The 15,787-nt window shown below is 40.7% G+C and overlaps 1 non-coding gene across 1 annotated transcript; it reads left to right on the forward strand.

Moving 5' to 3' along the window:
- Positions 1-13,963: 13,963 nt before the first annotated feature.
- LOC122090288 lies at positions 13,964-14,070 on the forward strand. The gene has a single exon (XR_006143527.1). It is a non-coding gene; the product is annotated as a small nucleolar RNA R71 (small nucleolar RNA).
- The last annotated feature ends 1,717 nt before the right edge of the window (positions 14,071-15,787 follow it).

Genomic DNA, 15,787 nt, shown 5'->3' on the forward strand with positions numbered 1-15,787 from the left:
GGGCTTCGAAGCATTGACCGCGGTGACACCATCGGAAGTCCCTCGTCCTCACATACTTCCCAGGATCGGCATTCCTATACTCAAACTTTTCCCAATGATCTTGCTCCTTTACAGAGTGAAACAACCAATAATCATATTGTTCCTTAGCCGGAATAGCAGGGTGTTGTTGGGCTATAGCATAACGGGGACAAACACGACAACCAGACATGGTTGCAACAAAGGTTCCTAGGTTTGGGAAGAACAAACCTAAGTTAGGAAAGAATACCAAAAACCACAGAGAAGCTGCAAAATCTAGGTCAGAGAAGAGGAATAAGTCACCTTGGATGCATAAACGGTGGCAATCGGGGACAAAATCGTGAGCAAAAGGTAGGGAATGACTGGGGAGACCTTCCTTGGTTGTTTCCTCTCTTTCTTCAATAGGTAGGGTTGAAGAAAACACCAAACGTGAGCCTATTCATAATGCCCAAAATTCCCACCGAAAACACTGGACCTGGATTCGGTGAGCTGCTTCCGATGAATAAAAATTTCAAAATTGCTCTCTACTAAGGCCACTAGAAATAGACCTGATGAATCCAGTGGATATGGCCCTATTTTTGATGACTTTTGTGCCTATTTCCAGTGAAGATTTTTGGGAATATTTTTTTTTTATATTTTTATTTTATAATATTTGCTTCCTTGCATGGGAGATTGCCTCTCTAATATGCATGTGATTGGATTTCAATACCATGTGGACCCCACCCATGCATGCTCTAATCCTAACATACTCCTTGTGTACGCATGTGGGACCCACTATGCAGTTGACCTTAATATGCTACCTACGTATGTGTGACTAATTAAGATTCCTCAACAGGAATCATGTCACACAGGAATACCCGATCCCGATCTAATGCATCACCTCCTGCTCCCCCTACGCAGAATCGGGGTGGACCGCATAATGTGCCATTGGCCCCACTCATTCTCATGACACAGGATGTTGCCAACATAATGGGAAACATGATGCGTGAGGTGGAAGAGAGGCAAACTCAGTTTATGGCCGGGATTGCTACCTAGATCTAGGCTGCTATTAAGGCCCGAAATGCACCTCCTGCACCCCTTACTCCACCTGTACCAGCCCGGTGCCAGATGGCTCAGCCACCCTTTAGACATTTGATGGGATGCAAAGGCAAGTGCATGGACATGTGCAAGGATAGGTACAGGGGTAATTTCAAGGGCAAGTACTTGGACAAGTGCAAGGGCAGGCCCAAGTGCACATAGAGGGCTGGACTGACCTAACCAAAATGATGGAGAAGTTCCAAAGGCTGAGGCCCCCAATACTTCTCCAATGTGAGCCATGATCAGTTGCTCCCCTCAAGATGGATTGGGGGTATGGAGAAAGTCTTTAAGTTAATGGGCTGCAACGATGAGAAAAAAATACTACATGCCGGCTATTAATTGTAAAATGAAGCCGATGCTTGGTGGAGGGCTACTGAGCCCATTATGAGGGCAACCAACCCCACCCCCACTTGGGAAGACTACAAGTAGACCTTCTTTTGGATCTACTTCCCTGAGAGCTTTCGAGATAGGAGAGAGAGTGAGTTCTCCAATCTGGTTCAAGGAACCCGATCCATGTTAGAGTACCAAGAAAGGTACGAGGAGCTATACTACTTTGCTCCAGAGCACATTCAGAATAATAAGGCCAAGGCCAGGAAGTTTGAAAAAGGGTTGAGGCCAAGCATCAGTTCTACTATGGTTGGGTTGAAGCTGCAAACATAAGTTGAAGTGGTCCAAGTGGCCAGGTCCATTAAGGGCCGACACAGGGACAATTTCTCGGCCTAACAAGGAATGGGGAAGAGGCCCATGGTGTCCTCTAATTCCAAGGGAGCCAGCAAGCTCTCAAGAGGCCCTTATATCAACCCAACTCCAGTCCATTCAAGAAGGCCAGAAGCAAGTCAAGCCTCCCAGTCCTCCCGCTCAAGTGGTATGTCTCAATCTATGGGTTCAAACCCTAGGTGTTTCCATTGTGACTAGCCAGGTCAGCTAGCCTGGACATGCCCCCACCCAAGGCTGGGTGATACACCTTATACCTTGCCACCTAGGCCCCATTGTCTTATGCAGCCAACCGACCGGCACAGCCATCACAGGGCCAGAGACCACAAGGAAGGGTGTTTGCTATGACCACAGAGGATACAAAAGCTACTCCAAGTGTGGTAACAGGTTAATCATTGATATCATTTTTACCTGCACATGTGTTATTTAACTCACAAGCATCCCATTCATTTGTGTCATTGACATTTGTGAAGAAGATGGGAATTCCACCCAAGAGCTTGACCCAATGTTTGGCAGTGAGTACACCCACAGGAAGTGTAGTGGGTTTGAACTACGTGTATGAGCCGTGTCCGGTGACCATAAATGGACATGACTTGAATGCACACTTGATCAAGTTGGACATGACTGACTTCGATTTGATTTTACGAATGGACAGGTTGTTCGCTTATAGAGCCAGTGTGCTATGTATAGAAAAGGTGATCATTTTCAAACCCCGTGATAAAGGAGAATCTACTTTTGAGGGGGATAAGCCAAAGAAACACAAGAAGATTATTGTGTCAGAACTTTAGATGAAGAAGCTACTAGATCAAGGGTGTCAAGGCTACTTGGCATCTATGATAGATACTGAGATAAAGGTCAGACCATTGACCAAATTGTATGTGGTAAGGGAATTTTTTGACGTATTTTTGGATGACTTGATAGGATTGCCCACGGATCAAGAGACAAAGTTTGTTATAGACCTAGTCCCCGGCTCGGCACTAGTGTCAAAAGCTCCTTACCGCATAACTCCCATAGAACTGAAGGAATTACAGGTGCAACTTCAGGACCTTCTAAAGAAGGGATTCATTAAACCTAGTGTGTCTCCATGGGGAGCACCAGTACTATTTGTTAAGAAGAAGGACGGAAGCAGGAAGTTGTGTATTGATTATCGAGAGCTTAACAAGCTAACCATCAAGAACCGGTATCATGTGCCAAGGATTGATGACTTGTTTGATCAACTACAAGGTGCTAAGGTATTCTCCAAGATTGACCTTAGATCGGGCTACCACCAGGACATTATCAAGGATAGTGATGTCAGCAAAACAACTTTTAGATCTTAGCATGGACATTACGAGTTCTTGGTGATGTCATTTGGACTAACCAATGCACCAGTTGCATTCATGGACTTGATGAACCGGGTATTTTAGGATGTCTTAGATAAGTTTGTGATTCTATTCACTGATGACATCTTGGTATGCTCCAAGAGTGCAGAGGAACATGCTGTTCTCCTGAGGCTAGTATTGCAACGTCTAAGAGAAAAGCAATTCTACGTCAAATTCAGCAAGTGTGAGTTCTAGCTTTCACAAGTGGCATTCGTAGGCCATATTTTCTCAGATAAGGGTATAGAGGTTGATGCAAGCAAGGTGAAGGCAGTTCTAGAGTGGGATACCCCTGAGAATGTGGCAAACATTTACAGTTTTCTCAGATTGGCAGAATACGATAGGAGGTTTATTGAGAACTTCTCCCGCATTTCTACACCGATGACCCAACTCACACGTAAGGGTGTAAAATTTGAGTGGTCCAATGCTTATGAGAAGGGCTTCAAGGAGCTAAGGCAAAGACTGGTATTAGCTTCGATCTTGACTATTCTGACCGGTACAGGTGGTATGGTTGTGTATACTGATGCCTCCAAGCGGGATTGGGTTGTGTGTTGATGTAGTATGGGAAAGTCATTACCTATGCATCCTGCCAATTGAAGGACTATGAGAAGAACCACCTCACCCATGGCTTGGAATTTGCAGAGGTAATTTTTTCCTTGAAAACTTGAAAGCATTACTTATATGGTGAGAAGAGTGAGATATACAGTGACCACAAGGGACTCAAGTATTTCTTCACCCAAAAGGAGCTCAACATGAGATAGAGGCGTTGGTTAGAATTGATGAAGAATAATGACTGTACTATCCACTACCACCCAGAGAAAGCCAATGTGGTAGCTAATGCACTTAGTCAAAAATCTCAGTCACTGACTCTTGCATCCTTGACTACCAATGAGCATCTCCTAGAAGAGGCCAGGAAACTAGATTTGGAACTACTAGTGGAAGGTGTCACCTTGTCACTACCGGCATTAGTGGTACAACCCAGTCTAGTGGATAGAATTACTGCAGCTAAGGGTACTGATGCAGAGTTGCAGAAATTGATAGCTATCTGTAAGGAAGGAAACTAGAAGGACCCAGATTTCTCCGTAACTGAAGGGGGAATTCTTATGTTTAAAGGGAGGTTATGTATGCCTAGTGATGGAGACTTGAGGGATACTATTTTGAAGGAGGCACTCAGCTCTCCATACTCTATTCACCCCAACAGCACTAAAATGTATAAGGACCTAAAGGGTTCCTACTGATGGAAGGGAATGAAGAATGATGTGGCCACGTATGTGACAAGGTGCCTCACGTGCCAATAGGTTAAGGCTGAAAGGCAAAGGCCCCATGTTTTACTACAATCATTGCCTATTCTGGAGTGAAAATGAAAAAATATTACCATGGACTTCATCATAAGGTTACCCCGCACCAGCAAGGGTATGGATGCCATTTGGGTAGTTGTGGACCACTTGCTAAGGTAGCTCACCTCATCCCAATTAAGGACACTTTTTCCATGGACAAGTTGGCCAAGCTATATATTAATAACATTATTCAGGTACATGGTGTACTCGTTAGCATCATCTCTAATGAGATCCCAGATTCACTTCCAAGTTCTGGAGGGCACACAACTGAATTTCAGTACAATATGGGCACATAACTGAATTTTAGTTCCGCATTCCACCCATAGACCGATGGACAGTCAGAGAGGACTATCCAAACCTTGGAGGATCTACTTCAAGCATGTGCCTTGGATATGAGTTACAGTTGGGATGAGCACATCTCTCTTATTGAGTTCTCCTAAAACAACATTTACCAGGCCACCATCGGTGTGTCTCCATTCGAGGCATAGTATGGTAGGAAATTCCAGACTCCTTTGTATTGGGACGAAGTTAATGAATGACACATTCTAGGTCCAGACTTGATACAAGCCACTAGCAAGAAGGTGAATGTGATCAAAGAAAGAATCAAGGCAACTCAGTCTAGATAAAAGAGTTAAGCAGATGTTAGGAGTAAGCATCTGGAGTTTGAGGTTGGAGACATGGTGTTTTTACGGTTCTCCCCATTCAAAGGGGTGATGTGGTTCAGCAAGAAGGGAAAGCTAAGTCCTAGATTTATGGGACTGTATGATGTACTAGAGAGGATTGGACTGGTGGCCTACATGATAGCTTTACCACCAGAGTTGGAGGGTATATATAACGTCTTCCATGTATCCATGCTGAGAAAGTACATTCCTGACCCTTCTCACATCTTGACTTATATATCACGTGAATTGGATGAGGATTTTGCCTATATGGAATATCCAGAGAAGATTGTTGACCAAAAAGACCACATCCTCCACAACCGCACCGTTTCCTTCATCAAGGTGAAGTGGATGAACCACCCGGAACAAGAAGCCTCTTGGGAACAGCAAGAGGAGATGAAGAAGCAGTATCCTAGATTATTTGATTTACCAAGTACATTTAATTTTGAGGACGAAATTCTTGTAAGGTGGGAGGAATGTTACACCCATGCCCTAACCCGGTCTAAATTGAACTGTTGTGATAGGTCTCGAACCGAAAGTGGAAAGTACCACAGGGTTTTGGCTCATGGTAGCCCATTGCAAAAGGGAAATAGATGACCCCACTTGCTTATGTATTGCTTGTCAATCCAACTTGAGGGAATTTAAGCCTTCTGATCCCAGATGGTAAGTGACCCGACACTCCTACACTTAAATCCCAACACCCACCAAAACTGTCGAAAGACCATACTCGACACCTAGGGCAACCACCTATGGGAGTCCAACTAGAGGGTAGGAAGTTGTCAAGACATCTAACTATCTTGACCACTAGAAATAGACCACCTGAAGCACCTGGGCCTGGATCCGGTGGGGTAAATTCGATGGCCACTAATGCTGCTGAACTGGTTCTAATGCCTGTGGACGCCAACACCTACATTGGGAACAGCCCTGGATGACCACACACACTCTCCCACACCTTCCTCATGATTTTTACTCCATATGAGTCTATAGAGGTGGCCCCGTGTGTCCCGAATGCCAAATTAACCTACTTGGATCAGACTAGGACCAACCAAACAGACCCTAAGGACACAACTTAGTGTAAATAGGAGAGGTGAGTTCATTTCTCACCTCTCACTTGTACAAAACGTGGGAGAGGAAAAGAAGAGGAGAAAAGAGAAGAGAAAGGAAGAAGAAGGAGGAAGGAAGCTTACCTTGCTCCTGGCTACACACACCCTTGCCGAAGGTAGGTTCTACATTTTTTACCACTCTCTTTCTCTTTATTTTGACCTAGGATAGTTGGGCAAGAGGTGAACTAGGAACCCGGCACCTCTTGGAGCTCCAGGAATGATCATTTCACCTCCCCTGTGTGATTGGCGAGCTCAAACCAAGTCCGATGAGCTCCGAAAACACTTGTGACCAAATGACCACCAAGGGTTTTGATCCCTCGATCGATGTATCTCTCAAATGGCTGATGAAATCTAGATTTCTTTAGCTTAAAATGAAGGTAGGAACACCCTCTACAAACTGCACAAAACAAATCCTGGCAATCAGACCCGAGCCGGAAAGCCCCAAATACCACAAGCAACTTTTGTGTTTCCACTGGTAGCTATTTTTGGTGAGGTCTCTGCACCTTAGGACCTCTCTACCAGTGCCACCAGATTCACATTTGATGAATCTAGTGGATTTGAACCTTGTGTTCCGGTGAATGAATCCGATGACTGTACTATCCAGGTTAGACAGTGTCTGACTTCATTTGGGAGTAACCCTTGTGGGTCCCTTCTAATGTTCCCAACATGTATTGATGTTTGGTTACCTTTGTACCTAGGACAAAGACACGCACATACCCCAAGGCCGTTAGTGAGTTGAACAATCGATTTACACACTTGAAACCAAATTGACAGAACACAACTAAGGTGAGGGATGGTTGACTTTTATCTTTGGATTGTTTAATTATTTTAGAACTGCTCGCATTTATTAGGATTTTCACTTGATTATTTAAATTGATTACATGATTATGATGTTCCATAACATGTTATATTATTATATAATATATTATTGTTGGAATTGATATAAGATGTATGTGGTGAGACGGAATCCGATGTGACCGAGGTGGTTTCGGTAACGTGATTGTCGTATGGATGTTGCATTCATGCATTGATTATGTGCATTATATTAGATATAGTCGCACATTACACTTTGTGGCCGATGGTGATCGCGATATCATGTACTCTGGGACTATATTTGGAAATGGATATGGTTCGTGGCCGATGGTAATCCCGGTGTTGCATAGTCCATACTCAACTGCTTTGTATGCTAGAATAGGTATATAGTCATGGGTTACATTTTGTGGCCGATGGTATCCCAGTATCATGTACCCCAGGACTATACTTGGAAATGGACCCGTTTCATGGCTGATGGTAATCCTAGTGTCATGTGGTCCATACTAACTGTATCATTATGAAAGGCATGTAGGATATTGTGATTAGGTGACATTCCCCACATTATGTCCCCTTGCCAACAGGGGGTAAGGTGTTGGATAACCTAATGGTGATATATTCGATGAACCTTTCCGAAATGCCACACTTGCAGTACGATGTGATTATTGCCGAAGGTGGGAACTAGTCCGGCATGGCCGATGGTAATCCCAGTATCGTGACTACCAGGAGGAGGTTATCAAGGGTTGGTTGGGTGACCAACGAATGCATCCTCGGACTGGTAGGCTCCTAATCACAGCTAGGGCTTTTATCGCTATGTGGTTGATGTGCAAGTTCTAAGACCAAGGATATAGCCCAATGTGCTATAGTAGCATTTACTAGAATTAGTTGTATTGTTAGGTGGTTTAATAATCAAATGGCTTGCATCATACGCATCATAGACTATGTGTTTAATTTCTATATTCATGTCATCATGGAATATTATTTATGTGAATGCTTGTCCTTGGTTTTGCATAAACCCCACCCCTCATTGAGCAAGTTGGAAGCTCACCCCCATGTATATGCCACTTTTTAGATGATGATGCAGGTACTGTAGTGCCATTAGGTGGTGACTCGACCTCGACAGGGCCTGACTATGGAGTAGGTGACTGGTGGATGCCAGAAGCCGAAGAGCATGATCAAGGTTGTGCCTATGACTACTATGCATATTGTTTGAATTTTAAAAGTAACCGCAAGCGTACAGATCAGTGTAGCTAACGGGTCAAACACAAGGAGAGCAGCCACTTTATTTTTAGCTTCTTTTAGTAATGTGAAAGTGTAACGATTGATTATGGTGATCTACTTCTAACTACCGTCCTAACACAAATGTATCTAAAAGCATCCTAACCAACACATCTAGGGAAATTGGAATAACAATTGGAATAAAAATTGAACGACCTAACCATTTACATCTAACCCTAACCATTCCTCATCTAAGAATTTAAATACTCAAACCAAGAAATTTAAAAGCAAATAACTGAAAGCAAAAGTGCTGAAATAAAAAGTGTTGAAAGGTAAAAAAATAAAATAAAAAGGGGAAAAGCTAAAGAGAGGCACACAAGGAGGTACCTCTACTTAGCCCGAGGGATGCACTATAAATAATATGAGCTTCCCTACTTGACCAAAGAGTACTCTTACAAGGGCTTTTCTATTTGGCTTTAGGGGAAGGGATGCAATATATATAATCAAAATAAAAGGATGGTTCCATGGCTAGAGAGGGGCAAAGCAAATGCATAATCTAGCTATGAACCTTGGGGGAAAGGGAGAGCAATAAATTAAAAACTGAAATTTAAATCCTAAATTAAGAATTGAATGGGTAGTAAGAAGAGGGAATGAGAGGGGGTGAGAAGACTATTGTAGAAGCCTACTTACTTGAACTTCAATACTTGAACTTGAAAAATTGATTGAGATTTGAAATACTACCAGTACTAAAAACCAGATCTGGAATAAACCAAATCTGAAAATTCTAGTTCTAGAGAAGACAAATTTGAAGAGAAAAAACTAAACTTGAAAGACATGCTCCACATCTTGTTCTTGTCACCGAGAACTAAGCCTAGAGCTAGAAATTAAAATCATTACACCTTGAATAACTTGAATAACATGAACCATAAAAATAAAAAATAAAAACATTGCATTCATTAAATAAAAACCAATTACAAAAGTGTTTAAAGTAAGAAAAACTAGAACTAGAACTAGAAGGAGAGTACAACTAAAAATTAGAGAAAAAGAGAGCAAGAGAAGGACAACCCTTTAGGGTTTGATAGACTCCCTTTTATAGGGAATAGGGGAGAGAAGAGGATAACCAAGGGTTTCTTAATTGGGTGGAATCTCAATTGGTAGGTGAGATTTTTTTAGATCCAAAGTGATAAGGTGGAAAATAGGAGAATAAAGAGAAAAAGGAAAGAAAATATGGGAGAGAAGAGAGAAAACGTGTGAGAGAGAGCCCCACGCGTATGGGAGAGGGGAGATCCAACAAATTTCCCTTCCTTTTTCCTATTTTTTTCTCTCATTTTTTTATTTTTTTATATATTTTCTCTCTCCTCCTTCACGTTTGACAACCTTTCTTGCTTTGAACGATTTTGGGCAATCTTTTAATTGAGTTGGGAATTCCATCCATGCCCTTGTCTTTCTCTTCAAATCGCACAACCTTCTTGGACAACCTCCTTTCTTTAAGTGAAGAGTAGGAGAGATAAAATCATTCAAAAAAAATCTCAAAAAAATGGTTGGCAAGAGGTTCGAACTTGAGACCTCCTAATAAGGAAGGGATTTTGCACACCACAACTCACCAACTATGCTAGGTAGTTGTTGTTACGAAAAATGAATCTTTAATCACTTAAGGATGTGATCCATCGATCCTTGTTGGCATTTGGAATATTCCTTGTACCCCTAAGACAACTACAAACAGGCTAGTCCTGCATCTCCGTTCAGTTCTGATCCATATTATTTTTCTAGCCCGAAAAGAATAATCACTTATATAGTTGACCAAACAAATGTGTACTTTTAATTGAACACATCCATCTTGCTCAGAATTTCATCCTCTTTGCAACCATGGAAAGAAATAGGACCGCTTCACATCTTTAAGGCCTTTAAAATTCAAAATTTACAAAAAGAGAATAATACCCAAGATAGCTCCATTCTAAATATGTAAAATGCATGCTTTACTATCTAAGATTTCACACATTTATGTCTCATCAGAATTCCCCCACACTTAGACTTTGCTAGTCCTCGAGAAAAACAAAAGGAAAAAGAATAAAAATAAAAAACCTAACTCACTTTCGTAGGAATCACGGTAGCAGTTAGCATGTGCGACAAGCCTTTAAACCCCTAGGTCACCCCTAGTGGATGAGTTGTGTCTCGTGGGTATTTATAGTGAATATACACCCAAAATTCAGAAAAAAAAGAAATCCCAACCATGGCTAAAGGTAAGGGCCACACCGATCCGTTGCAAAGATAATTTCTCTTACCCTTGATCGAGTGACCCCCACACTTGAATTTTTATTTCCCCATATCAATTCCAGGCACAAGCATATTTCTTAATTCGGAACTCACCCTGTCTCTTCCAAAACATCCTTATCTTAAGGCAAGACCACTTGTGAAGTAATAGGGAGCCAAGGAATAAGGCGTTGGAGTGTTTTTTACCAAACATGTTTCCAAGGCATTGATGATATTTACACATACTTTCCTGCTGTGTGATTTTCTTTCTCATTTTTTATAATAAACTCTATCCTACTCCACTACTATTGACCTGAATGACATGGTGGAACAAACACTAGACACCTAAGTTACTATGTAGCTTCGCTTTTCTGCATATGCCCACATAGATAGTGATGCTAGAGTTATTTCAGAAGTTTCCTCCCTATGAATTTTGATCAAGACACCACGCTTCCTGAGGCGTAATGCCCTATCTAGTTCTAAGGAAATCAACTCTTACTTTTCATTTATACCACTTTCCACACTTCATTTAAAATTGTGTATTTGTCAACACAAGCCAAATTAAAAAGAATGTCTCAACTCCAAATCAAGAGTACAAGGAACCCATAGACTTACATATGGTCTAACACTGTAAAACAAGGGTTTCTTATTTTTCAAAGGAGAGTCCCATCTCAAGACACAGGCTTGTTTCTTTTTTCTCAATAGGGTATTTATGTGTTTAAGATGGATACCTTAATCAAAATTATTTCTTTCATACATCAAGCAACCGAATCGTATGGTCATTAACCAAAGTAGGACTTCATCCTTAGCAAGCTCAGAAACAAAAAGAAAAACAAACTCAAACAAAGGGGAAAAAAAACAAAAACAAAAAGCAAAAAGAAACTGATTTTTCTCCCCCACACTTAAGTCATGCAATGTCCTCAATGTATGGAAAGAATAAGCAAAGACAATGCAAGGGGGTCATACCTGGGTAAAAATTAGCCATTTATGTAAAGAGGTTCATGGAGATCCATGATCTCTTCCAGAGCAGAAGATGACAACTCAATGAAGGGCTTCAACTTATGGGTGATCCCAAATTTCTTCATGAGGGCCTCAAATGATCTATTGTAAAAATTCTTGCCCCTATCAAAAATGTAATAAATGATCCCATTATCTATCTACTTTAGAATTTCTTTTTGAATGGCTTTCTTCATCACTGGGTTAGCTCTCCTTTGGGGTTCCATTGAAGGTTTGGACCCCTCAATGAGGTGAATATGATGTTGAACAATAGAAGGGCTAATTCCTTTGATGTCAGCCATGGCCCAACCTAGGGCTTCCTTATTGTATTTTAACACTTTAAGTAACTCCTCTTCCTGGCTAGAAGTCAAATTTGAAGAAATTATTACAGAAAGAGTCTGGTCGGGCCCTAGGAAAGCATACCTCAAATTAGATGGCAACTCCTTAAGATCTAGGTTAGGGGGCTCCACTATAGAAGGTTTGGGAATGGAATTAGAAGGGGGTCCTAAGGGCTCTATAGGTGATTGGAGACTCCAAATCTCAGACATAATTCCATTATCAAAACCACCCAATTGTTCCATAGACTCTTGAAATTCAAAATCAAAATCAATATCAAAATATGTCTCAATGGAATCTAGAATTTCCTGGAGCATATGAACTTCCTTCTCATGGGGATTTGGTTGCTTACTCAACCTAAAGACATTAAAATACATAGAAGTGTTTCAAAAGAAAGTTTCATGGTATTGTTCCTACAATTAATTATGGCATTGGTGGTTGTAAGGAACGGTCTACCAAGAATAACTGGGATCTGGTCCCAAATGTTGGCAACTGGTTGGATGTCTAAAACAATGAAATCAACAGGGAATAAAAATTCCCCAACTTTAAGTAAGACATCCTCAACCATCCCTTTAGTAATCTTAATAGATCTATCTACCAATTGAAAAGTAGTTCCAGTGGCTTTCAATTCTCCCAATCCTAGTTGCTCATACACATGGTAAGGCAAAAGATTCACACTTATGCCAAGGTCAAGTAAGGCATGCTCAATGTAGGTGTTGCCTATGACACAGGCTATGGTAGGGCTCCCAAGATCCTTATACTTAGCAGCTATAGGCTAAGTAATTATAGAACTAATGTTGCCTGCCAAGAATGCCTTTTTGGGCAGACTAGTGATACGTTTGTGAGTACACAAATCTTTCAGAACATTTGCATCGGCAAGGATCTAGGATATGGCATCCAAAAGAGGGATGTTCACTTCTACCTTTTTGAAGACTTCTAAATTTTTTTTCATGGAAGCAGTCTTCTTTTTGTTTACCTAGAGATTAGGAAAGGGGACAAGAGGAACATAAGGACTGTTAGGGATTTGCCCTTTTTCAGAAGAATCATTTTTTGTTTCCTCAACCAAATCATCTTTAGTTTCAAAAGAATCTTTAGGTTCATCAGACGAACTTGGAACAAGAAGCACACTTATGTCCTCAACAGAAGGAGAGTTAACAGGAGTAATAGATGAAGAAGATTTAGGAACACTCTATTGGTACTCTCTACCACTCCTAAGGGCATAAACAACATTACATTGGTTAAAGGGCCCTTGTTGGGTCCGACCTTGTACTACATTCAATGATACATTAGGAGGTGCTTGTGAACTAACCGACTGATGATGCCTAGGGTTAGGCTCTGATTGACTAGGCAAAGTTTCCTTCTTCCTCTCACGCAAAATTGACACAACTTGGGTGAATTCTCTCATAAGATTTTAATGGCTTGTCATGAGGAGGGCCATATTTTTTTCCAAATCAATTACCCTACTTGCCTGTCCAGTGTTGGTAAACCCAAGGGGTTGATGATAAGATGAGATCCTACATTTGTCCTAGGAAAAGTAGTTGGCGTAAAAGGTTATTGTGCAAAGGGAGGCTTTTGGGGTCCAGGTTGACCTTGATTATGGAAATTGAAAGGCCCTGCTTGGTTGCCCTGGTTCCAGGAGAAATTTGGGTGATTTCTCCACCCTGGATTGTAAGTGTTACTATATGGATTATTCTGATATAAGGTATTAACACTTTCATTGGAAATGCCCCCAGAGGTGTTGGGGCATTCTTCCATAACATGTCCAGGGGACTGGCACCAATTGCGCATCTTAACCATATTGACTGATGATGGCTCTCTAGGAACAATAGCCTCAATCCTTTTGATTAGACTATCTAAGTGGTTTCCTTAGCTACTAACCCATCCACAAAATATCCTTTCCCTCTTATGGTTCTTTCACTCACTTGGTTGATTCCCACTCACGAGTTTTGTCAGCTAAGTCAAGTAAGAATTCTCATACCTTTCCTTCATTTATAAAGGATGTGAATCCCTCAGGGCACATAGACTCTATCATTTGTTTAGTTGGGTAATCAATACCCTCATAAATTTTTTGACATAAATGACATAAGTCTAGGCCATGGTGAGGACATTCTTGGAGTAGATCCTTGAATCTCTCCATAATTTTGAAAAAGGACTCACTAAGCTTTTGCCTAAACTGACGGATAACACTTCTAAGTTTATTGGTCTTGTGAGTTGGGAAAAACTTCTTAAGGAAGACAATTGTGAAATGTTCCTATGAGGTTATGGAATTTGTGCGTAACCCATACAACCACTTCTTAGCTTGGTCTTTCAATGGAAAAGTGATGAACCTAATCTTAACAGCATCATTAGAAAGATGTTGGATCTTAATTAGAACACATGCCTCTTCAAATTCCATTAGAAATAGGTATGCATCCTTAAAGATCAGCCCATGAAAATGGGGCAACATAGTGATGTATTGAGATTTGAGCTCAAAATTATTGCCCTGGGCTTGTGGTAGAACTATGTAGGAAGGTTAGGTTGTTCTAGCAGGGTAGAACCTATCTTTCAGAGATTTAGGCGGAGGGTTTCCTATATTGAAAGGTTTTAAAGAGAGCAAACGTATAGGGTCATTACTTGATGGATCTCTTCTTTCTAACCAATTCTTAGTATTACGTACCCACCTAACACTCATACAACAGAAAACTAACCACAACTAGAGTAAGACAAGCACAAAAGAATGGGAAAAAAAACTTTTTTTTTAATTTTGATTTTTTTGATTTTTTTTTTTTGGCTTTTGGGAGCTTACCTGCAGGGATCCGAAGTTACTCAGGTCAATTCCTGAGGTACTACTATAGGGCAAAACCTATCTATATCATACTAAGAGGCTTGGCTACCTCCACCGATACAAATATTATTACAAGTTCTTCTTCTCAAGTAATCAATAAAAGAAAAATAAAACAAAGCAAACAAAGCAGTCCAATTTACCAAAAGAAAGCGAAAATAACGTAGAACTATCTCCCTGGCAACGGCATAAAAAACTTGTTTGAAATTTAAAAGTAACTGCAAGCGTATGGATCAGTGTAGCTAACGGGTCAAACACAAGGAGAGCAGCCACTTTATTTTTAGTTTCTTTTAGTAATGCGAAAGTGTAACGATTGATTATCGTGATCTACTTCTAACTACCATCCTAACACAAATGCATCTAAAAGTGTCCTAACCAACACATCTAGGGAAATTAGAATTGCAATTGGAATAAAAATTGAACAACCTAACCATTCACATCTAACCTTAACCATTCGTCATCAAAAATTTAAATACTCAAATCACGCAATTTAAAAGCAAATAACTGAAAGTAAAAGTGCTTAAATAAAAAGTGTTGAAAGGTAAAAAAACAAAATAAAAAGGGGAAAAGAAAGAGAGGCACACAAGGAGGTATCTCTACTTAGCCCGAGGGATGCACTATAAATAATATGAGCTTCCCTACTTGACCAAAGAGTACTCTTACAAGGGCTTTTCTATTTGGCTTTAGGGGAAGGGATGCAATATATATATATATATAATCAAAATAAAAGGATGGTTCCATGGCTAGAGAGGGGCAAAGCAAATGCATAATCTTGCAATGAACCTTGGGGGAAAGGGAGAGCAATAAATTAAAAATTGAAATTTAAATCCTAAATTAAGAATTGAATGGGTAGTAAGAAGAGGAAATGAGAGGGGGTGAGAAGACTATTGTAGAAGCCTACTTACCAGAACTTCAATACTTGAACTTGAAAAATTGATTGAGATTTGAAATACTACCAGTACTAAAAACTAGATCTGGAATAAACCAAATCTGAAAATTCTAGTTCTAGAGAAGACAAATTTGAAGAGAAAAAACTAAACTTGAAAGACATGCTCCACATCTTGTTCTTGTCATCGAGAACTAAGCGTAGAGC

This window comes from Macadamia integrifolia, chromosome 9, assembly GCF_013358625.1.
Source record: "Macadamia integrifolia cultivar HAES 741 chromosome 9, SCU_Mint_v3, whole genome shotgun sequence".
NCBI classification, from domain to species: domain Eukaryota; kingdom Viridiplantae; phylum Streptophyta; class Magnoliopsida; order Proteales; family Proteaceae; genus Macadamia; species Macadamia integrifolia.